This window comes from Ictidomys tridecemlineatus, chromosome 2 (assembly GCF_052094955.1).
Source record: "Ictidomys tridecemlineatus isolate mIctTri1 chromosome 2, mIctTri1.hap1, whole genome shotgun sequence".
NCBI lineage: Eukaryota > Metazoa > Chordata > Mammalia > Rodentia > Sciuridae > Ictidomys > Ictidomys tridecemlineatus.
The window spans coordinates 172,765,321-172,788,884 of NC_135478.1; the positions used below are offsets into that span (position 1 = coordinate 172,765,321).

The following is a 23,564-nucleotide window of genomic DNA, read 5'->3' on the forward strand; positions in this document are numbered from 1 at the left end:
AGGGTTTGTTTGTTTGTTTGCTTTTTAACCTGTTGGCAATGATGATCTTCTTGCTGGTCTTGCCATTTCTGGACCCACAACACTCCATGACTTCCACAATTGTAGCTGCTTTTGTGACCATCATGAAATTAAACAGAGAACCCACACAGAGCACTGAGCAAGGGCCCTCATGCAAGGAGATGCTAAATAACTCTCAGCAAGTGTTGGAAGTTACAGCAAAGTCCCCAGTCAATGAGGGGTTTGCAGGCTAGCCAAATTTCTTTCCTAGCTATTTTCCTTTCCTTTAGAGTTTAGAGATAACTCACAAAATGTAAGTAATTTTGGTCTGCAAATCAGAAGCTACCAGATCTGTTCTATTCAGGTGGAGTCATATTCCAGCCTCAATTGATTTGCATTAGCCAAAAGGCCCCCCTGTGGGGCAGAGCATTCCAGATGGTCTCTCTCCTTCCTAAAAGATGCTGTTTTATAATCCATTGTATTAGCTAAATGAGGTTATACAAGAAATGTTATATATGCCCTTCAGAATGACGCTGTGTGCTCATAATGAAAGAAATCATTTCTCCTCAACTTTCTATGGGCAACAAAGGCCTCAGCTGCAGAGGTTTTCATTTGGAGCAGAAACGTAAAGATTATTTCTTGTTTACATTTTAGTCTCGTCCACATTTTGTTTATAAGGTGTGTGAGTTTTTTTCCTTCTCTGTGAACGTTTTTAGGGAGTTTAATAAAGATTTTCCGCATCATCTGATATTCTGAATAACAGGTATTTTAAATACAAACTAAGGAATACTGAGTTTTACATTTTCTGCATCTAAAGAGACCCTACAATGTTGGTTTAAAGTATGAGATCCTCGCTACTGAAGTTCCTGCTTAGGTTGTATGTCTTATAAAGTGGGTTCTAAAGCCCCTGTTCTGTCATTGCCCTACTTAGTAGAACCCTGTTCACTGATTTCCAAATACTAAACCAAAAGGCCAAAACATCATAGCCTTCCAGACATGGTGATCCAGACCTGTGTATCCATATCATTAAGATTTACAGAAATTCTGCTTCACTAGATTTGAATTTATGTTTTCTATAAACTCCCAATGCTAGGTAATTCTGATGCAGAAGGCCTGTGGACCACACTTTTGGAAACAATTATCTAGGTCAGAGTTCAACAGACCATGGCTCCACAGCCAAACTGAGTCTCCCATCTGCTTTTTTCTTTTTTTTTCTTTTTCTTTTTTCTTTTTTTGTATGGCCCGTAAGCTAAAAGTGGCTTTCACATTTTTAAATGTTTTAAAATATCAAGAAAAGAATGCTGTTTTGTGACATATAAATGTCCATAAGATTTTATTGGCACACAGCCATACTCTAGTGTGGGCACAGTCTATGATGCTTCTATACCGTAACAGAGGAGTTGAGTACCTACAATAGAGATCCTGTAGCCTGCAAAGCCTGGAATGCTTTTTGTCTGCCCCTTTACACACAAAAAAATTGCCAGTCTTTGACGTTGGTATTTACAATGACCAGTGATGTTCCTTTCTAATGGTTTAAAAAATACTTGAGTAAGAAATTGGTTTGGGGCCTCTTTGGCCCATCTTCCCCAGGTGCCTGGGGAGAATTGTCCAGGCTTTCCACACAATGTGAAGGGGGAAATCAGATATTGTCTTTTATTCATGCCTGCAAGAAATTCATTATTTCATTAAAAATGTGGAATTCATGCACAGGAAATAACCAGGAAACACTGAAAGGGCAGTGGACTTATTGAAAGTATAAAATTTTTTGATGCAAATAAAATTGAGAAGAATTTAAGAGGGTGAGATTAAAGATAAACAAAGATTTAAGGTTAAAAAGGTAGAGAAAGGGGAAAGAACTTCCCACATGGAGTAGTTTCACAATCCTTGAGAACTTAGGGGTGAAAAGGACTTAAGCCAGTTAAAGGAGTTTCTGGAAGAGCAGAATCCCAATGAAAGTTCACACTGGGAAGTAAGCAGAGACAAAGCAGAGTAATTAAAATAGGGACAGATCTGGTGGGCCTTGAATGTCCAGACTTATTCTGATGAGAAATGATGAACAATGTAAGTGCTTCATCCACATAGGATGATGCTGGCAACAGTAGGGAATCAGATTCAGAGAAAGGAAAAAAAAATAATCTAAGAAGTCTATTTTTATCTTTAAATGAATATTCAGGGAGTTATACTTTTACAGCCCTTTTTGTACCAACTGTACAAGAAAAGAATAGAAGCGCCAAACTTGTACAGAGGGGTAGAAGCTTTAAATAGATAGATGTCCTAAACTTTTCTTAAAGATCTTTTAAGTCTCTTAAATGATTCTGTCCCTCAAAATATCTATAATCAAACTAAAGTCTAACTTCAAAACTGATGTATATAATTGTGCCTCTCCTGATGTCACAAGTATTGACATTTGCTTCTTCTTATTTACAGAAGACCCAGTTGTACAGTCCCACAGACTTATTTTATAAATAACCAGTGAAACTCTGCTCTGGTAAAACTATTGTTCTGACTACATTTAGTTAACAGTGTTTTCCTTGACGCTATATTGATAAGCCTACAAAGGAATAAACACATACGTATATACCCACATACAAGCTTATTTTGTTGTCATTTTTATTTAGTTTTTATTCCTAATCATAAACAACTCTGCAATCCAGCTAGGCTTGGAGGGAAATAAGAAAAATATGAAAACCAAAGGATTTCAATGACAGCACAAAAACTTATTGTGAACATATTGTGAGCAGATAGGATGGAGGGGTGCTCTCCAAGCTACAGAAGGGACAATGTGGTGATTAAGATAAAACACAAGTCAGATGCACTCGAGCTGTTCACAGTTGGCAATGATGATCTTCTTGCTGGTCTTGCCATTTTTGGACCCACAACACTCCGTGACTTCCACAATGCCCATAACCTCTTTCACTCCCCAAGGACCACAAGATCGCCATCCAAGCACTCAGTTTTGGGAACCATTTGTGTTTGGTCCAGCATTTGTCATGGGCCAGATGCCAGGGACTGTGTAATTCAGGATGAAGTTATCACCATCAAATTTCTCCCTGTAGATGAATTTGCCTGGCACAAGTACCATTATGGCACATAAATCTTGGATTAATTCTGTGAATGCAGGAACCCTGGTAACCAAATCCTTTTTCTCCAGTGCTCAGATCATGAAAGTTTTCTTTTAGGTTTTTGGGGTTTGGTGGCGGGTTTTTTTGTTTTGTTTTATTTTTGTTGTTGTTGTTTTTAATTTTGTCTGCAAATAACTCAAAGGAGATGCAGTCTAAATGCTTGCCATTGAAGGTGATGTTGAACAACACGGTGGGGTTGACCGTCGCTGCGTAGAGGCAGCTCTGAGTGACAGCAGCATCTATAAAGCAACAAGCCTTTTAAAGCTGTTTCACCTGGTGGAAAAATGTAGTTGCCTCAAAAATTTATAGTGACAGCTCTCCGGAAGCAGACTGTGATAATACACGGTAGTTTCAAAGAGGAAGGAAAATTTCAATGTGGGAGGCTTTCCCGTAGAGAGAGAAAATTATTCAAGTTGGTCTTTGGCCAGAATATCTGAGTTAACTGAAAAAGGTCTCGTTCACTGCCAGGGGCACCAGATAACTAATGAGCATGGATGTGAAGTCCCAACTCCAAATTGGTCTCAAGGCTCAGAAATAAGGTTGGAATAAGGACAGTAGTGACTTGGTTTTTTGTCTATAACCAATTAATTTGCCTATCATACCAAAGTCTCATTTGAGAGAAATGTTCACTGCCCCATTTTAAAATACATTACAAACATGGTTGTTCCTGCTATACAATTAATCTCGCAATATGCTTGGGGCCCAAGCAGGACCTCTGCACAACTATAGAGGACACCATTCACAGAGAATCTATGTCCTAAACCATGAGAGCTGCTCAGAGTATGGCCTGTGGGTTGGTAGCAGTCCAGAAACTGTTGTCGCCAGTGATCAAAAAAAAAAAAAAAAAGTAATAAACTGAGATAAAGCATTGAAAACGATCACAGTGAACTGACATGAATAATTGTATGTCCTCTGAATAAATAATTTTTAATTGGCTTATATTTTTCTTTTAATTTTTTAGTAATGTTTTATTAAAGTGTTGGCTGTTCATGGGTTGAAAAAATATGTTTAACTGGTCTTTTGCTAGAGATAAAAATTTGAGAAGCACTTCTTATCTTAGACTAGACCCCTGGAGTTGTACAGTGTGACTTCCAGTACAAAGAGTGGCAGAAACTGAGCTCTACCATTGGATGCTCATAGGACTTGAGAAGAACTTCAATTCTAGGAATATTTTAATCATTCAGAAGCGGACTATGTCAAATGGAGCCTTTCCCCAGAGCACTGCATGGATTGGGATGTTTAGGAAGAAATTGGTCTCTCTTCATAAATTGGTCAGCTTTCAGAAAACATGGACTTCTCAAGCAATCCTACCCCAACCAATATCCAGGCTATCTTGCTTTTACTATTCCGTCTCTCATAAATATCTAAAATATCTCTGCTTCTCAAGCTCCCAAGAGCTTTAGAACACCTAAATATGTGAACACCTGGGAGTCAGATATACAGTAAGCACTCAAAAGAATTTGAATATGCATGGTTTCTACAAATACTAAGGAAATTAAGTGGCCTTCACCAGTCATCTTGTTTGACCCTGTTGTTGATAAACAAACAGAGGCACAGAGTTCCTGGTGATGAGTAAGAGGCAAGCCTGGATGAATGAAAACTTGGCATCTCAGAAAATAAGGGTGTTAGAATTCAAACTGCAAGACTACTGCAGCCTGGCAACTGGTTTCTGGTGAGTAGTCAGCACTGGGACTCAGTAGTTGTGAAGTATCTCAAAAAGGGACCCTGGGAAAGCAGTGCTCAGAAGCGCAGCCCAGCAGGGAAGGGGCTCCCAGGACCCCTGCTGGGCCTGCACCTGCTGAACCCACCCAGTCTGGGAGGCCTGGTATCCTGCTGGGGATTGCAAACTGTGGTCCAGAGAACATGTGAAGAGCCCTGCATCCACAGAGACTGGAGGCCCAGTGATGATGGGTAGAGAAGTAGATTTCCAGAAATCTCACTCACCATGAGGCCTTTCCTCAGGGCATGATGACTCTTGAAATAAGGCACTTGGGAAAACTATAGTTTTTCATTATTTACTGAGACCTTTCCTCAAAAAAAAAAAAAATCATGTTTGGTGAAATAAAGCCAAGAAGAACATTTATGATTAATTCTAAAAGGCAAATAATTATGAAAAATAATGAGTGAAGGTCCTTGTCTCTGGCCCACACAACCTAATCACTCATCTTACAAGTCATGGAGGGGTAAAAACTTCCCTTTGAACTCTTCCAAGAAAAGCATAATAATTTTTCTTCCTGCATAAACTCTGCCCTGACCGTATCACAAACCTTAGATGATGCAGACCAGTATAAAACTACAAAAATACTAACGGAACAAACTCGTGTTTACAGTGAAATCTATGTTCTCTGTAGTTACTGACAATATGGAACTCTTACTATAATACCTGCTTTTGGCCCAAGCGGTTGGGGGCTTTACATGATGTTGGTTGGAGGAATGATAAATGTCCAGGAGAGCAATTGCTCCTACAAGTCAATTGTAGTGACTCTTTGTAAGCTTAAAAGATGTGGGAGCAATTTTATTTTTAAAAGGATCCTAGTGCCCGGGGAAAACAGTGAACTTAATAAGAATAGACTTAATAATAGTGATGAATGAAATAGTATTATCTTATACTCATCTACTCCCTTTCCAATTTTGGATTCAGAAATGCACAAGTTCTACTCTACGTTTCTGCCAGCTTCTGTACCATAAATCTCTATTTTCATTATAATAGAAAAAGTTGGGGGCTATATAAAATAATGCCATAAATCATTGAAAAAAATATTTGTGACAGCAAGATGAAATGGCTTTGGTGAAGTAAATGACCCATTAGGTCCTTATCAACATTTTTAAGGAAGATCTTAGATGCGTTAACATGCCTTATTGGTAACTTGGTAGTTTTAAAATTTGTTGGTTACTATTTCTTTGAACAATTTGACAATGTAATTTTTTTTTTGGTCAATATCTCTTTAAAGTTCCAGAACTTTTGAAGTAGTTATATCCTCTCTTCTAAATTGGATTGTTGTCACCATTATTTATGACTTTCCTCTTTAAGAGAACTTTTAGAATATAATTCCTCTTCCCAGAAATCTCAAAGCTGACTCAAAAAAAAAAAAAAAAAAGAAGAAGAAGAAGAAAAATAAAAAGCCCATCTCTGGATGGTTCTTCACACTCATGGGTTAAGTATGTGAGAGCCCTTTTTTTTTTTTTTAGTGCAGAAAGCTTTTGAAAATGGAGAGCATTTTAAGAAAGGTGAAAGAACAAATGGTCTAGGGAACAGAGTGGGGAAGCATACATGTTTTTCTGATCTTCCTAAAAGGAAGAATGATTTAATAAAAAGAACATGCCCTCAAACACAAGTGTTGTAAAAGATTTGACACTCAAAGTCCTGAAAGATGAAAACCCCAAGTTGTAACATCTCAAAATTGCTGTGTAGCAACCAGAGGGGAGAGAGGTCTAGCCGTGTCACCTCCTTGACTATCATGATCTTGGCCACTGTCACCTTCATGTTAAGCAACCATCTTTTTGTTCCAGACAATGAATTCCATGTAGTTCTCTAAACAGTTCTGACTATCCAGGTGATGGGTAGGCTGTTTATGATCCACAGAAAGATTGACAGCTGTGTTGTTTAAAATATGTCCCCATGTCCCTATTTCATGAGGTAGACTCTTTTTCTTCTGATTGTTTCCTGATTATTTCTTTACCCCTGGGTAAGTTTTATGGCTTTGGTTTGATTTTTTTATTTTTATTATAAATATTATTTATTCAACTTTAATTATTTGGACTTCCTTATGGCTTGAGGACTATCCATACTTTGGTATAAATTTTCATTTAATTAAGGAATTTCTCTTTCCTTTCTTTTCATTATTAGTTTGCAAAGTGTCCTACAACAAAATAAGCTTCATGTAACAAGTGGCAAACCTTGGACGGCACGTCACACTGTTGTTGATTTTCTTGTAGCAATCACATTAGCCATTTTCAAAAACAAACAGTGGTTAAGAGTATTGGGTTCAAAACTAGGTTTAGGATCCTAGCTCTGTCACTCAGTTAACTATGCGACTATGAGTACGTTACTTTTTATTTCTCTAAATCCTCAGTTCCTTCACTTATAAGAATGGCAAAAGAACTTACAGGATTGTTGAGAAGATTAAATGGTATAACATGAAGTGCTCAATAGAGTAAGGACTCGGGAAATGTGACTTATTTGTAGTTTCCTATTTTTCCTTGTTTTGTGTCATTTCTCTCCATAAAGCTAGCAAAACTGGCAAGCTAAGAAACTTACTGATAGATTGTGTACATGAACTGAAACAGCTGCTGCACACAAAAAGAAATCAACACCAATTTTTTGCCATTCCATAAAACATGGTGTATTTGACTGAAACCATCTAGGCGTATTTCAGGCAAATACAATTATATAAGTGTATTAAAAATAATCATATCCAACATATAAAACCCAGCATCAACCTCTGACCTCTCCTATGTGTTGAGGGCTTTTGAAAGAGCTGTGTTTTGTATATTTGCTATTTTAAAATTTGTATCTGTCACTCATAATCATATTCTATTGTCTACATCTTCTGGAAGATAGAATGTTAATAATATGGACAACTTGAATTCCCCTAAATCTTTATGACTATCAAATTAGCCATTGCTTTAATTCCTTCTTTAACTCTTCGTCGTGTTCTTATTTCACCCTTTGTTCATGATCTTGGCCACTGTCACCTTCCAGTTAAGCAACCATCTTGTTCCAGACAATGAATTCCATGTAGTTCTCTAAACAGTTCTGAAATCTCACAACCTAAGTTCATTTGAAACAATAAGCCCTTTGAAAGCCCTTTGATGGGTTTCAAATAGTAACAAAGATGCACTTGGGGCAAACTGGTGCTTTGTGATTTACTGGTGCTTTGAGTGAGAGGTGGAGCAGGGCTACAGATAGGTCCATGCTGGGACCACCATTATGATAAGAAACTTATGGAAAGACCAGAATAGACTTATGAAAGAGAAAATCAAGGGCTTATGGAACTTACCTTGGGAATTTAAATCTGATGGAGTCGTTGATAGGAAAGAGGAGATTTCTGCCCAGAGTTCATGAAGTCAAGGTCAAGAACCGAGGAAGGCTTGTGAGGCAATCCATGAGATGCTGAAGATCCCAGAAGTGGCTGGGCAACGTATCACAGCGATCCAAGGATGAACACATGTGCCTAGGTATGGTAGCCCTGAGAGGTGCAGGAGAAAACAGAAGCTGTGGACTATAAACCTGGCACCTGTAGCTTTTTGGCCAAGATTGTGGGGTAAACACCTATCAGTGACCCAGAGTGATACTTGGTACCCAAAGTTCAACAAAGATTGCCTTTCTAATGTGGCAGGGCAAGAAGGGCACTGAACAGGGGTCTTGTCCTAATTCTGTCGTTCATTAGCCATGAGACCTCAGGGTACATCATTAAAGGGCTCACCTTCCACCTCGGTAAAAATGAAAGGAGCAAATGTTTGCTTTAGTCTGCTCTAGTTCGGCTGTTTTAAAAGTCCCACCATCAAGTGACTTAAAGCTAAGGTATGTCTCATGCCAGAACATCAAGTGGTTTTCCTTTGTCATTGGATTCCGTTAAAGGGAAGTAGAGCACATTAGTCACACTAACAGTAATGAAAATAATTCCTAAAAACCAGACAAAATATCCAACTAGGGGATCCTTTTTCAGGATAAATATCCCCAATATGTATTTATTTACTTAATATTCATTAAATGCTTAAAAGCACACATTAAATGCTGGTCACTTTGGTGGGCCCTGGAGATGCAAAGACAAGCAGGATCTGACCTCTGTCCACGAGAGACTTGTAACTTAGCTAGCCCAAGTGCTCCCACCTATCCCAGGTGTTATGAGAAGGTGCAACCAGGATACCATGGGGACACAGGCACCGTGGGTCAGTTCTACCAGAGGAGAGTGTTGAATCTGTTCCATAGAGAAAGTGGTGCTGAAGCTAAGACTTCAAAAGAAGGACCTTGTTGCCCAGATAGACAGGATATAACTGGCCATGACAGGACAAAGATATGTTGTCAAACGTCACTCAATGGAGTGAGACAGAGGAAGAGAAAGCTCTGAGGTGGGACTTTGAAAGAAGTGATACGGCAGCTGCAGGCAGGGCTAGATCATGGAGCAGCATGTATGATAAGGGGTTTGGACTTCATTCTTCAGCACATGGGACACCCGTGCAGAGGAAAAGAGAAGCAGTGTTCCCCAATGTGTACCTTAAAAGATTTTTCTAGTAGAAATAGAAAGGATGGGTATAGGAAACAAGAATAGAGGGAAGTCCGGAGAAGTTAATTAAAAGTTATTTATAGTAGCATGGGCAAGCATTTATGAGGTTTTAAGTTTCAATACCATGAGCCAGGTTGGAGATGAAAGACCAGTATAAGAGATCAAGGATGGAAAATATGTAGGACTGACAGAATGTAGAGGCAGGGTAGAGCGGACAATTTTGGGGTGAGCCCCATGTGTCTGGTTTGGAAGTCTTGGATTTGGCAGAGCCATTTATAGGTTTAAGGACTTTCGAAGGTGGATTAAGTTTGGGAAGAAGAGTGATCAGTGTAGATGTAGCTAAACATCTAGGTTTCATCTCAAGAGAAGGATGAGGCTGGTTTAAAAGGAAATTAGAAGTTTGCAGTATTAGGAGAAGCTCTGGAGATAAAATAATCTCACCCTGTTAGAATATGTCAGTGAAATGGGATAGTGGGGTGAGAACAAGATTAGCAGATTCAACAAAATAAAATATTGTCATTTTCTTAGTAAGCTATTCAGATAGCCCATGCTGGGCCCATAATAGCCATTCAGTAAATATCCATTTAATGATAAATAAGTAAATGAATGAGTGAGTGAATTATATATAGAGAGAGAGGTGAGAGTCACTTGGAACGGAGAATAAGTAGTAGAGGTCAGGATTAGAAAGACAACACTACCAATCATTCTCATGCGGACAGAAACTAAAGCCAGAAGAGTAAAGGAGACCTGAAGGGAACACATGTAAAGTGAGGAAACAGGGACTTGGGAGTGAACCGTGATCTCATTAAAAAGGTAGACATGGCACATCCCCATGCTCCTCTGTAAAACATTAGTCATCATTAGTCAGAGCAGCCCAGTCAGCAGGAGCAGCAGTTAGAGACACGGTGTGACCTTCATCCATAACAGAGGGAAGATAATGTTCCAGTTCCCCTTCATGTAGGAGGTAGATGAGGACAGAGGAGGGAGGAAGTGTCACCGTGATGGAGCATCAGGGTCCGAAGGAGCAGGAGAGAGAGGCGCCTGGGGGACTGTAATCCACTGGCTTAAAGCTTGCATCTTGATTTGTTAATTCCATTTGGAAAAAAATCCAGATCCAGTTCCCACTGCTGCTGTGTGTATAATCTAAGGTGAGGATGATCCCAGAACACTAATAGGGCTTCAGAAAGCAAACCAGACCCGGAGTCCCTATGTGGGTCCGAGTGACACAAAGCACTTTATTTATTAATATAGGTGACAGAAGGCAGCTGGTGCTTTTTGAAATTTTACTTAGGTTTAGTCAGTGATGTTGCCAGAAACCCAAAATCCTCCTTTTTTTTTTTTTTTTGTAGGTTTCTTTCTTTTAGGTAACTTGAAGATGATGGGAAATTTTTCTGAAATAAACTAACAACTTAACTGAACTGGATGGAAGGATATTTATCTGAGGATTGCCAATATGTTACTTGTTAACAATACATTTTGCTAGGGCCAGGTGTGGGTCTCTGCTGTCATCATTTTACTTAAGATTAAAATGCAAAGCAAGGTACTGTTTAGCTGTGAAGTCAACTAGTGAGATTGGGTACTGATTTACCTCCTTCTCTGAGAGATAATATCACTTGTGATGCTCAAGCACATCTGGTGGCTAAGATGTCAGCTCTGTGATGCTTCAGTAGGATACACTTGTGTCTGCATCTCTGAGTGAGGCGTTGGGAGACAAGGAGGTCCCCTATGGCTCTAGTCTGCTGTGAGCTTTAGTACATACATCAGGGCCCAACCATGGAATATTATATAATAACCACAGGAGAGCCATGGAGACTTTCCTTCATTTTGTCTTCTAAGAAGACAAGGATGATAAAACAACATTTTGGAAAACTGGATTGGTAGGGGGCTTTATTGTCTGCCCAAGCACATCTGGCTCTTTGGGTCCCATCTGTCTATTCTGTCTTTCTCACCCTAACTCTGCCTGTTTGTGATTTCATAGGGTCTCTGATTAAGTGTTAATTTTCCTTCCTAAGTTGAACAGCAGATAAGAATTGACTGTCCCTTATAGAGATGTCTCAAAGAAGCCAGGACATAATAGGACAGGACGTGCCCAGAAATTCACCCTCCACTTCACAGCACCCACTTGTGCTGACCTGTTCTGCTCCATTGAATGTAAAAACCAAAAAGCAACACACAATTGATAATGCAAGTCTATGTGCCGGCCTGGAAGGTTTTAGAACAAGATCCTGGTAATTAACTACTCTGCTAATTGCACAATAACCTGTCATCCCACTCTGCAGACTGCTGTGGGAAAAGAACTGCCGACTTGGAGCCACAGAGGATGTGGACCAAGTCCTGCTGCTACCACCTCCCTCTTGCATGCCATGGGCAGGGCACTGTCAGAACAGCAGCTTCTGTGAGACACGTGCAATCATTTCTATGTGCCTCCCTCACACAGATTTCATAAGGAATAGATGACAATTTAAATCTGAATTTAAATAATAAACTGCCAAGTGTAAAATTTTTCTCAGAAATTAAAATTTGAACATTGGTAAAAATGCTTTTAATGTTCCGTTTACTCATTCAAGAAGTATTTATTGAGCATGCATTCTAGGTACTGTACTATGGGTTGAAGAATCAATCACAAAGGAAAACTACTCATAAGGTCAGGGAATATTTAGATCCTTGGGTTAAAGAATAAATTGTCACAGGAAGTGTGACAATTCCCTTAAACCCAATTTTAACAGATGTGAAAATTTTGGCCCAGGGACGTTAATAAAAGGAGTTGTATGGGTTGAATCATGTTCCCACCTCCACCCCCAACTAATTCCCTGTACCTCCCTGTGAACTCATTTGCAAAATACAGTCACTGCAGAGGTAATTAGTGAAGATGAAGTTTTATGGGAGTTGCATGGAGCCCCCATTTGATAAGTCTACTGTCTGTAAAAAAAAAAAAGTACATTTGTAGACAGACATGCACGTGAGCAGAATTGCATGTGAAGATGAAAGCAGAGATGAGGGTGATACAGTAGAAGCCGTGGGACACCAAAGGTTGCCCCCAAGCCACCAGAAGGTAGGAGTCAGGCCTGGAAAAGATTTCCCTGTAGCCCTCAGCAGAAACCAACCCTATCAATACCTTGATGTCAGACTTCTAGCCCCTGAACCCATAATACAGTAAGTTTCATTGTTTGAAACTAAAAACAAAATAAAATACCTGACAGAGCGCCGAGCCAGTCCTAGGAACTGAAAGAAGGCCCCTCATACTGAAGAGAGAGAGGAATAAAATTTCATAAGGAATAGATGGCAATAAGTGGAAGCAAGCTGTCACAACAAGGTGAGCCTAGATCCGTGGACAGGGGACAGAGTAAGATTCTCTAAAGGATTTTCACTTTGTTCTAACCAGCATAGGGAAGGCGATTACAGGGTTCTAAGTAGAGGAGCGACAAGATCAGATTTATGCTTGAAAAGTTGACTGTGACTACAGTGTGAGGAGCAGATGGGAGAGGCTATTTGCAGGTGGCAGGTAGCTGTTTGCAGTGGGCCAGGCCTGCCCGGTGCTAGACAGCTCAGGTGCAGCATGGACTGGACGTTGGCTTTGGGGGATATTTAGGAAGTGATAGTTACAGGACTTTAAAATCAATTTGGATTGCAAAGGTGTAAGATATTATTGAAATAAATTTGATATTTTATATTGCACTTATTCCTGGACTCAGAGAGTTCAAATCATGTCCGAGGGGAAATGGTGATATTTTTCTTATTAAAACTTTGACAGATGAATGATCCTTGTCTCAGCATTGATGCCGTGACCAGGCACTGTCACTACCATTGCTGCCAGGTGACTCTATCACGTCTTGCCTGCCCTTGATATCTTTACACTTCCAGTCATATTGTGACTATTTCACTTCTTGTATATCAATAGGAGGAAAACGTAGCATGTTTGCCAGAAAAGTGAAGCCAATGCCTGTTTTAACAGCTGTGCCACTGAAGTCTAGCCCAGTCTCATTCATCACGTTAATCACTGGAGACTTCTCCCATTAACCCACAGGCTGTGCACCTTAAAAGGCCAAATCTGAGGAAGAATTTATTTTATTTTATTAAAGATATATTCACTCAACTCTATATATCAATAATAAAAACAAAGCAGTCTCCTCTTTAAAGCTGGGCAGAGAAGACACAGCCCACATGCCGCTGTGCCTGTCTCCCCTTTGCATGACTGGCATTGCTAATTGATAAAGATAACAATTTCCTACTGAGCTTGCTGAGCATCCTTCTCTACAAGCACTCCAGGCTGCTAGTTGATCAGAGATGGCATGAGCATTGGAACTCATTTGCCATCCCCATCTCAATGCTACATAAATCCCTGGTTCCCCAAAAATAATCACTGTAAGTACACATTCATGAAGGTTTTCCTCCCATCAAAAGTGCAGTTTCCCTGTTTTTGTCGACAGCATCTGTAGTAATGCTGTTAATGTCCCTCTCGTTCCCTCTCAGCACCAAGTTTCCAGGCAGCTGTGGATATCTCCAATAGCTGACAGAGTCCCGTCTGAAGCACCTGTCTCTTATTCTCTGGGAACTTTTCCTGGGCACTACAGGTACTTTTCCTGACCTTGCACAGACACAACCCCAAAATAAAAGAGAGTTGGAAAAGCAATACTTATCCCCCAGAAGGGAAGGAGAGTGGAGGACAGGGCCTTGGCTTCTGGTGTGTGTTCCTAGGATCCCCAAGAAGATCCACAGAGGGGGCTAAGCCTCGGTTTCTCACAGGGATAATCTGCTCATTAGGTTATTTCCTTTCCCTGCCATTCATCATTTTTCCTGTTCTTCAATTTATGCTTCCTGGAGTCACCCAAGTTCTCAGGGTCTGCTTTTAAGAGAATCCACACTAAAGTGGCATCCATGATCATCTTTTGTCTCTGGGTCACATAAAACATTGATTCACAATCAAGCCATAGTGAGGTTCCTCCTCTTGACCCATGGACAGAGATGCAGGTTGGGACTCTCCCCCCCACACACACACACACAGCAGAACTCTCTCCTTCTCTCTGGGAAGTTCTTCAGGAGAACCTGGAGGAGAAAGAAGGAAGGGAAGAAAGATCAATGGCACCAAGAATTCCAACCAGAAAACAAGCAAATTCATTCTTAATGTCTCTGTTTTGAGATTTCGATTATTGGAAAATGGATCCCCAAGGTAATCACGTGACTTTGGAACTGTATCTCTACCAGCAGTGCCTAAGTGATGTCTCAAATGAAGATGGATTTCGAGCCTTAGCTGGTTTAGTTAGTCAAACAAGAATAAAGTATAGGCATCAGTTCTGCTTATACTCCACAACTTGTTTTTTTTTAAATAATCTAGATATATAAATGTAGAGAGATATAAGTGCAATTGTTCCTTAGATCAGTAGATTATTCTACTAAGAAGTTTTATTTGTAATTAAGCACATATAAGAGAAGGAAAAGTAACCCTGAAAACCAGGAGGAAGAATGTAACCCTGAAAAAGTCTTATTGGAAAAAAAAAATAGAAGAGAGGAGACAAAATATATTTGGAATCATCGAATACTATGAGAAGTAACATTTCAAAAACTGAAGTGGGCAGCTCAGGTTGAAATACAAAAACCAGGCATAGTGATGCTTCATGAAGTAAAAAGGTAAAACAGACAAATCCGTGAGCTTGGAATTATCCCAGAAAATTAAGACATTCATTATTGTCAGTAAGATAAGAGCTCAGGCTATGAAAACTGAGTGCTTTGGAGGTCACGGGAGGTGTTCTCCAGTTGTGGAGCTGCGGGTCGCATTTCTGTCCCGACAGCCACTTTTCTGCACATCACGTTGCTCCCAGTCATACTGTGTCTGATGAGGTGTTTCAAACAGGAGGCCAAACCAGGCTTTAGGGGACAGGGGTGGCATGTCAGAGCTACCCTTGGAGGAGAGAGAGACATGTTCTTCTTTTGATAAATGCTAAAGGTAGAGAGTAAAGGGACAAAGAAATTAAAGAACGTCAAGACTGAACCTATAAATCATTGAATATCCTCTGATAGAATGCATGTGTATATGAATCAACTGGGGGTATTGTTACAATGCAGACTGGATTCAGTAAATCTTAGTTCTAAAATGATACATTTGCTTTTTAATTTATTTTTATGTTTAATTAACACAGATTTATTATATAATTTAATGCAGTTTAATGTGATATTTCCATACATGAATATAACATGCACGGATCAAATCTAACCTCCCTTTTTTCACCCTCCCCACAAATAGACACACAAACCCTTCTCAATCTCTAGTCATAGCTTTCTGCTATCAGGTTTTTAACTTTCACATTTGAGATACAAAAATAAAAATGATACTTGTCTTTCTGTGTCTGGCTTATTTTGCTTAACATCCTTCAATTCTATACATTGTGCTTTCAATTACAGGATTTCATCCTTCTTTAGGGCTGAATAATAGTCCATTGTATATATGTACCACATTTTCTTTATGCATCTGTTGATGGACACCCTGGCTGATTCTATATCTTAGCTATTGTGAACAGTGCTGCAATAAACATGAGAGTGCAGATGTCTCTTTTGTATGCTGATTTAATTTTCTTTGGATAAATAACCAGAATGGGAGAGCTGGATCATACGGTAGTTCCAGTTTTAGTTTTTTAAAAAACCTTCATATTGTTTTCCGTAGTAGTGGTACTAATTTCATTCCTACCCATAGTATATGATTCCTTTTTCTTCATATCTTCACCCACATTTGTTGTTTTTTTTATTTTTTATAATAGCCATTCTAACTAGGTTAAAATGTTATCTCATTGTAGTTTTGATTTGCATTTCCCCAAGGGCTAATGATATTGAACAATTTTTTCATATATTTTGCTAACCCTTTGTATTTCTTTTTAAAAAATTGTCTCTTCAGATCTTTTTCTTGCAACAACCCCAGCTATTTGGAGGCTGAGGTAGAAGAATCACAAATTTGAGAGCAGCCTCTGAACTTAGTGAGACCCTGCTCAAAACTTATCATTATGGGCTAGGGAGGTAGCTCAGTGATAGAGCACCCCTGGGCTCAATCCTCAGTAGCAAAAATAATTTTAAAAATGATAATAATTCTTATACTTACTTTGTTACAGATAAGAAATCTGAGCTTTTGAGAATTTGGGGGACTTGTTCATGTCACCCAGCTATAAGCCATCAAGCAAACCCCGGATCACCCTTAGACCCCGAGAGTTAATCATGATAATTGGTGCCTTCCCACCTATAGGCTACCACACAGCCTGGAGGCACTGAGCTGGGCCTGAGGCCAAGTCAGTTCTACCCCGTATTCTGGTGCATGACCTCCCCACTATACTGCATGGAGATTGTTTTCCTGTTCACACCTTTGCCTCATGACCAGCTCTTTGACAAACTACCATTGATTTTTACCACTTCCAGCCACTGTGAAAAATTTTCCTACCCAGTCACATCCCTGACCCCTGGGGGAGACCTTGGAGGCTGGGGCTGCCCTTGGTTCAGGCCTGTGGGTTAGCACTTGGTGTCTCCTCCTCTCTCACTAAGGTTAAGACCACCCTAGACCCATCCTCTCATCTCTCGCTGAAGCAATTCCAGTAGCTGCCCTCTTTGCTTTGGAATCTCCAGGCTGCGTCTCCGTTGACTTCCTTCTCACCTGGATGTGAGCATGCTCACCCCTCCTAAAGAAATATTCTGTTCTTGGGGTCATTGCCTCCCTCGGCCATTGTGCTGTGATGCTGTTTCTCTCCACAGCTCCACCTCTTCACCTTCTGTTCATTTAGACCCACTGATTTCGGCCTCTGTCTCAACAATTAAAGTGCTTCCTTTGAGACCACCGATGACCCTCCTGTTTGATAGACCTCTGAAAGCCTTGTCTTATGGGTGTTTCCATTTACCGGTTCTTGGGACTCGGTTGAGTTGGCTCTCTGTTGCTGTTGAAGCACTTCCTTCATTTTGCTGCTAATCGTGTCCTTATATGACACAATTTGGTTGCATCATGAAAGTTGAACATGACCCGTTATTTCCCGAATTCAATACTAGGACTGACCAAGCACCTGACCACAGAGTCGGCTACTACAGATCTTTTGTGCCTGAGCCCAAACTCATTGGGTTCAAAAATTCAAAATGTAATTCAAATTCCATTGGAACCCTAATAGCCAATGGCTTCTCAAACTCATTTTTTTCCCAGAACCTAGACTATAAACCCCACTCAGAGAAGTTCTGGTTTTTTTTTTTAATTCCCTACCTTAAGGCATCATGGCATTATCCACCCAGATGCCCAAGGTGGAATGCATCCTAGAATCCTCTTCTCCTTTTTATTGCTCCTCCATTCCCAGCGCCCGTGCCTCACCAGTCTCCCTACATATCTTGTGGCCCTGACTCTCCTGCCCTTCTCACCTTTCACTACCATTGATCTTTTCATTCAGGTACATCTGTTAGACTATCTGGCATGTGTCAGGTATCCACTGAGTACTAGGAAAACATTGTAAAGAAGATAAACAGGATCCCTCCCTGATGGAATTTATATTCTTCTGTGGGAGATAAGCATTAAACTAATGATTTTATAAATGCAATTACATAAATATAATTATGAGTACTATCCATATAAAGGAAAAAATACAGAATGCAATGAAAAGACACAAAATAAGAATCCTTGATTGGGAATGAAAGGTCAGAAATATTATCCTTGAGAAAGTGATGTTTAAGCTGGCATATAAAGAAGGAGCCAGAAATTGCCATGTGAAGAATGAGAAAGAATGGGCAGTTGAAGGAACCTGTGCAAAGGTCCTGTGGTAGAAAGGCTTGGCTTACTCAGGAACTCCAGTGAGTGAAGGGGACTCACAAGGTGGCTGGAAATAGGTAGGAGCCAACTTATTTAAGACTTTGTGGGTTTTGTGTTTTATCCTAAGTGTAATGAGTCTCCAGTGAAGAATTTTTAAGTATGATTGGATTTCAGCGAAATCATCACATTCACTGTTGCTTCAGTTCACACAAGAGATGACAGGGGAGGATGACGGTGGTGATTAGGGAGGTGGAGAGAAGTGGATTTGAGATAGATGTTGGCAGTAGAATAGACAGAATTTGATGATAAGGAAGTAAGGGAGAGAGATTGTTAAGAATGACTTTCAGGTTCCTGTCTTAAAAACTCAGAAGTGGCAGGTAAAATTTTCCAACAGGAGGATACTAAAGAGAAGACCTGGAGGAAGATCAAAGGCTCCACATGAGCCATCTTGAATGTACGCCGCTCACAAGATAACCCCCCACTCAGTGAATATTTATTTAATGTTGTAAAATTTCAGACATCTAATCTGTCTTAAATTACTTGAAGATACTTCCCGATGCATTTTTTTAATGCTAGATATTTAGCATTTTTTAAAAACTCACAAAAGTGGATTTTTGTATTTGCAAATATTGATATCTTTCCACATTTTCTTGCCAACTGTTTACAATGTGCCGTAAACCTAGAGCAGTGTTCTCTGTTCCCTGCCCTTGGCCTTGTTTAGAACATAAAGAACCAACCCTGTGTGATTATTGGTATTTTCTGCAAGACACACGTCCCTCTGAGGACCAACTCTTCCTTCCCATTTCCTTCCTTCCCTCCACGATGTGGCTGTTTATCTCGTCTGCTCTTCTGCATCTAACCTGTAGGTAGCCGAGGGTATCAGAAGACAGCACGTGTAGTCTTATCCTTCTTAGGTACTCACTGAAACTCCTTGAAATGGTAGATTGCTCTCTTTAGAAGAGACCAAGGGAGACATGGTCATTTTAAAATGATTCTAGGCTGTTTGTTTTGTTTTAAATTTCTGTTTAAAAGATGTAGGAAGGATCATTTTTAAAGCATCCCCATGAAAATTTCAGCTTGCCACCTAAAAATTTTCAAAAATAAAAAAGATTCCAGGTCAAATATGGCCTCTAATAAGAAATTTTCTTCGCACATTGAATCCATTGCTTGGAAACACAGTGGTGTGGTGTCTGAGTGCAGCCAGAGGTGTATCTTTTATGTTTGCTTAAGGAAAGGGTCATTTCTTAGCCTAGGTCAGTTTCATTAAAAAAAAAAAATTGCCCTTTTACTTCAAATACCTTAAACAAATTATCTAAAGGGACTGCAGGGCTTAACCTATTTAATGAATTTTAATAAGAAATACATGAATCGGTCAAAACCCAGGGAAAAAAAAAGTGCATAGCATTGAACTAGTTTTAATGGAAATTAGCTCATTACCCTGCTGGCTTACATTTTCCAAAGGCTGAATTTTTGATGGAAAGCTTGGGTCTGTTTGCCAGGCTGAAGAAAATTAAAATTAAGGATTAACTTTATTAGTGGTATTTTTTTTTTTCTCCCAAATTAGCCCTAACTGGAGATTCTAAAAACCCTTTGGCTTTCTTCGCCCCACCCCACCCCCCTCGCTTTGGGAAACCTTTTAAAACAGTTTCCTCTACTGGAGAGTTTCTCACGGTTCCTGAAATATTCTCAGAAATGCAGCAGGAAGGAGAGCTCTCTTTGCGGCCTGCTATCCTTTCTAAGAAAGGATGACTTGAGGGTGAAAGAGGCTGTAGGAGTGTCCAGCTGCCCAGGTGGCTTCTTGTCCTCCAGGAGGACATCACAGGACACTAAAAAGAATCTCTCCATTTCCCTCCCTCCCTCTGCCTCTTTCATACATATATATGTGTATGCTTTTATTCTCTCTTTTCACATTTCTCTTTTTTATTGCTTTATTTTTTTAATTGTGATAAAATATGCCCCCCAAAATTACCTTCTTGATCATATGGATGCCCCTGGACTTAGGATGAGGTTATATCATGAGAGACCCATTGTAAGTTCAAAATGGAGCTAACGCCCCTGACCTACAGTGAGAGACACAGTGTGATGTAGAGTCAGGTCGTTTCCCCTCGTGATTGGTTGGCTGACTGGAACTGCGGCTCCATCTCACTGGTCGGCATCACAACAGTATCTCACCACATATCAGAATCCCAGAAAAAAAATCAAAATTTAAAATTCAAGGTACAGTTTCTCCTGAGAGCCTATCACTTTCACCAATATGAACCCCCCCCCCAAAGATTGTAAGTCACACCATCCTAAGTCAGGGACCATCTGCATTTCGGTGTGGAGTTCAGTAGTATTTCCTATAGTCACACCAACGGTGCCTTCTTTTTTTAAGCGAAATGGAATACACAGCTTTAAATAACCCAGGACATGGAAATCCACAGTGAAACAGGTCTTTATTTCAAGTGATTCCTACTTTTCTGCTTAAGAGAGAGAGGGAGAGGGAGGGAGGGAGGGAGGGAAAGAGAGAGAGAGAGAGAAAGAGAGAGAGAGAGAGAAATAGAAAGTGTTCCCCAGCCTCTCTGTCATTTTTAGTAACTAAAATCTGCTGTAAAACCCATGAAATTGTAATGAAAATCTTCAAAATCAGAATCCTGTGTTTCAGAAGGCATTTCAGCTCCAGGAGAAATTATTTCACCCTCTGCAATAGGAGTTCCGTATATCTGAACTGGACTATAGATCTACTGAGATGTAGGAGCAGGCTTAAAGATTTAATTCTATTTGGGGAAATTCCTGGAAATCTCAAAAAGTTACCTTGGCATTGTTTGAAATTTATAGTACAATGATAGGTTAGAATTACTCTTCATTTTATTTAAATTCCTTATTCAAATTGGGGTGATTTTAAGAAAGTTCCACATCTTGCTGCCCTGCAAAAAAATAAATAATAATTATCACACAAACGTACACTATGAGGGCCTTTTTTTTTTTCAGAGCTGCTGTAAACATATGGATAGTCTTTTATGTTGGGAATCATATCAGTAGAAGTCACAACTGGAAAGAGCCCCTCCATGAGTCATTCTGTTCGGGAAGAGGCAGTGTGTTTACTGCATCAAAGAATCTTAAAATGGTCCTTTGTGACACTCATTTTGGCCACTGAGTTCTACATTTCCTGAGTCCAGAGAGGCCCACTCTGATGAACAAGCAACCAACACAGTCCAGTGATCTATGTAACACTATGTAACAAACACAATGTTCTGCAGAGTCTCTAAAGCAAGGTCCCTGGCAATAAAGGAATTTTATTATTATTATTATTATTATTATTGAATGGGTATTAACTGCAATAGATGTTACCACTTTTATTTTTAAATGGTTACCTAGGACATGTATAAATAGTTTCCTATATGGAATTACCACATTTAACAAATGAAAGTACAAGATTTCCTAGTTAAATTGAATTTCAAATAATAAATAATTTTTATGTAAGTACATCCCATGCAATATATCTCATACTGAATATGGGACATACTTATTCTAAAAAATATATAATTCATCTGAAATTCAAATTTAACTAGGCATGTTATATTTTACCTGGCAACTATATTTCTATAGTTTACTCAAAATTGTAATTAGTTGGCATGTAAAATTCAATTTAAATTTCAATATGAAGTCAGTGTTGTCTTTTTTCCCTCTGTCGTTTTTGAACTACCAGAATTTGTTGTCTAATCTAAGCCATTTGCAATGTGTATCTGTCTCTCTGCCCAGCTCACTGGGCTTTTACACACACACACACACACACACACACACTTTTATTTCTTGTTTCAAAGAAGATAGATTTTAGAGACCTAATGATGTTTGGGGCTTTACATTAAAATGCAACTTAATTTCCTTATTAGATGCATCTAAATTTTACTATTTATTCTCTCTCTCTCTCTCTCTTTTTTTTCTGTTATGTTCCTACCCATGTTTTATTTAGTTTGTAACTGTACCTTGTGGTCTTTTGCTTTTGTTATCTTAAGACTCAGGATTATAAAAGTAAGTTTGTATTTGTACGCATATACAAATACACACCATGATGCTGAAGTAAAAAGCCGGCAAATGATCAGTTTGGAACACCCGAGTCGAGTCATTCTAAAGGAACTTTAATCCCTTCAGAGAATTCCAATACACAGTTTTCTATGCAAGTCTGAGAAATAAAGTCCAGAAGCTAAAACAGAAAGAAATTGTTACTCTTATTTGAAGGATAAAAAACTCCTTTTCTATGAATGTGCTTTTGTAAAGAGGACTCTCTTACCTCACGAAGGCTTGAGAACAAGTTGTCTATATCCCTATGGAGATGGGCAGTGATAGGCCCCAAAGCAATTGTCTCGGCAATGAGCTTAGCCCAGAGAAAGGCTAGGCACCAGCCAAGATCTAATGGTTTTTAGGATACCCAGAGAATGGTGTTCCTGTGATCCCTAAGGTAAGCCACAAGAGCAAAATATAGCAGTACCTAATAAAAGAATCTCTCCTATTCACCACAGAACACACATCTATGTATGTGTACATGTGTAAAAACTTGTCTTGCTTCTGTGCTCCTCTCCTACTAGAATAATTTCAGAAATAAGCTCAACATAATAACCTCCATGTCTCTTAAAAGACTTAAAATTTTAAATTTTTTTTTACATGTGAGCTGGAATAGACTAGATTTACTAAAAGGCCATCTGCACAAGAAATTATAGTACATTTATAATATATAATATCTTGGCACACACAGTTATATTTCTATAGCTCTTCCAATGAAGTTGAGCAGAAAATTGGAGTTTAATTGATTAGAAAACTTGACCTTCTGACTTCGTCAGGACCAAATTGAGTATATCCAAAATAGATGTTTTCTATTCATCTTAATTTAAATGTTTATAGCATGATTAATAATTTGCTAAAGAAACAGAGGGTTACAATAAGTTATTTAATTTTAAGAAAAAATCGATTCTTTTTCTTACTACTGAATAGTCTGCAACACACAGCTTATTTTGACAGTGATTCAGAAGGGCAATCATCACTGCAGAGACGAGAACCTCTGTGGCTCAATTCAGTATTAGTGATATTCTAGAAGCTACCATAATGGGGACAGTAAAGAAGCCCTGGGTCATGCCCATGGTGTGAGCTCAGATTGGATGGAACAGCTTTAAAAGAATCGGAATCCAAAGTGCCAATGATGAAGGATAAAACGTGGTCAAATTAAGCACCCTCTCCTGGAGAGAGGTCTGTTCGTGACCAATCTCCCTCTTGGGCCATTTCAGCTCTGACCCTCTAGCTATTGAGAGGTGAGATGATGGTGTGTTTTCCATAGGAAGGATTCTTTTCTAAAATAAGGTTCCATGTGGAGATGAGAGCTCCATAATGGAGGAGCCATTTTCAGTACCTTTGTATCAGTCTAAGAATCCCCAGCCCCTACAAACATAAAAGAGCAGATATTCAAAACCTGTCTGGAGCATTCTGGGAAGT

General features: G+C 39.4%; 1 protein-coding gene and 1 pseudogene across 13 annotated transcripts in view; one reads left to right on the forward strand and one right to left on the reverse strand.

The window, feature by feature from the left end:
• Magi2 (membrane associated guanylate kinase, WW and PDZ domain containing 2) overlaps positions 1-23,564 on the forward strand; it is a 1,272,989-nt gene that overhangs the window by 1,070,623 nt on the left and 178,802 nt on the right. The gene's annotated exons all lie outside the window — the stretch shown is intronic.
• Positions 2,741-17,271, reverse strand: LOC110597571 (peptidyl-prolyl cis-trans isomerase A pseudogene; annotated as a pseudogene).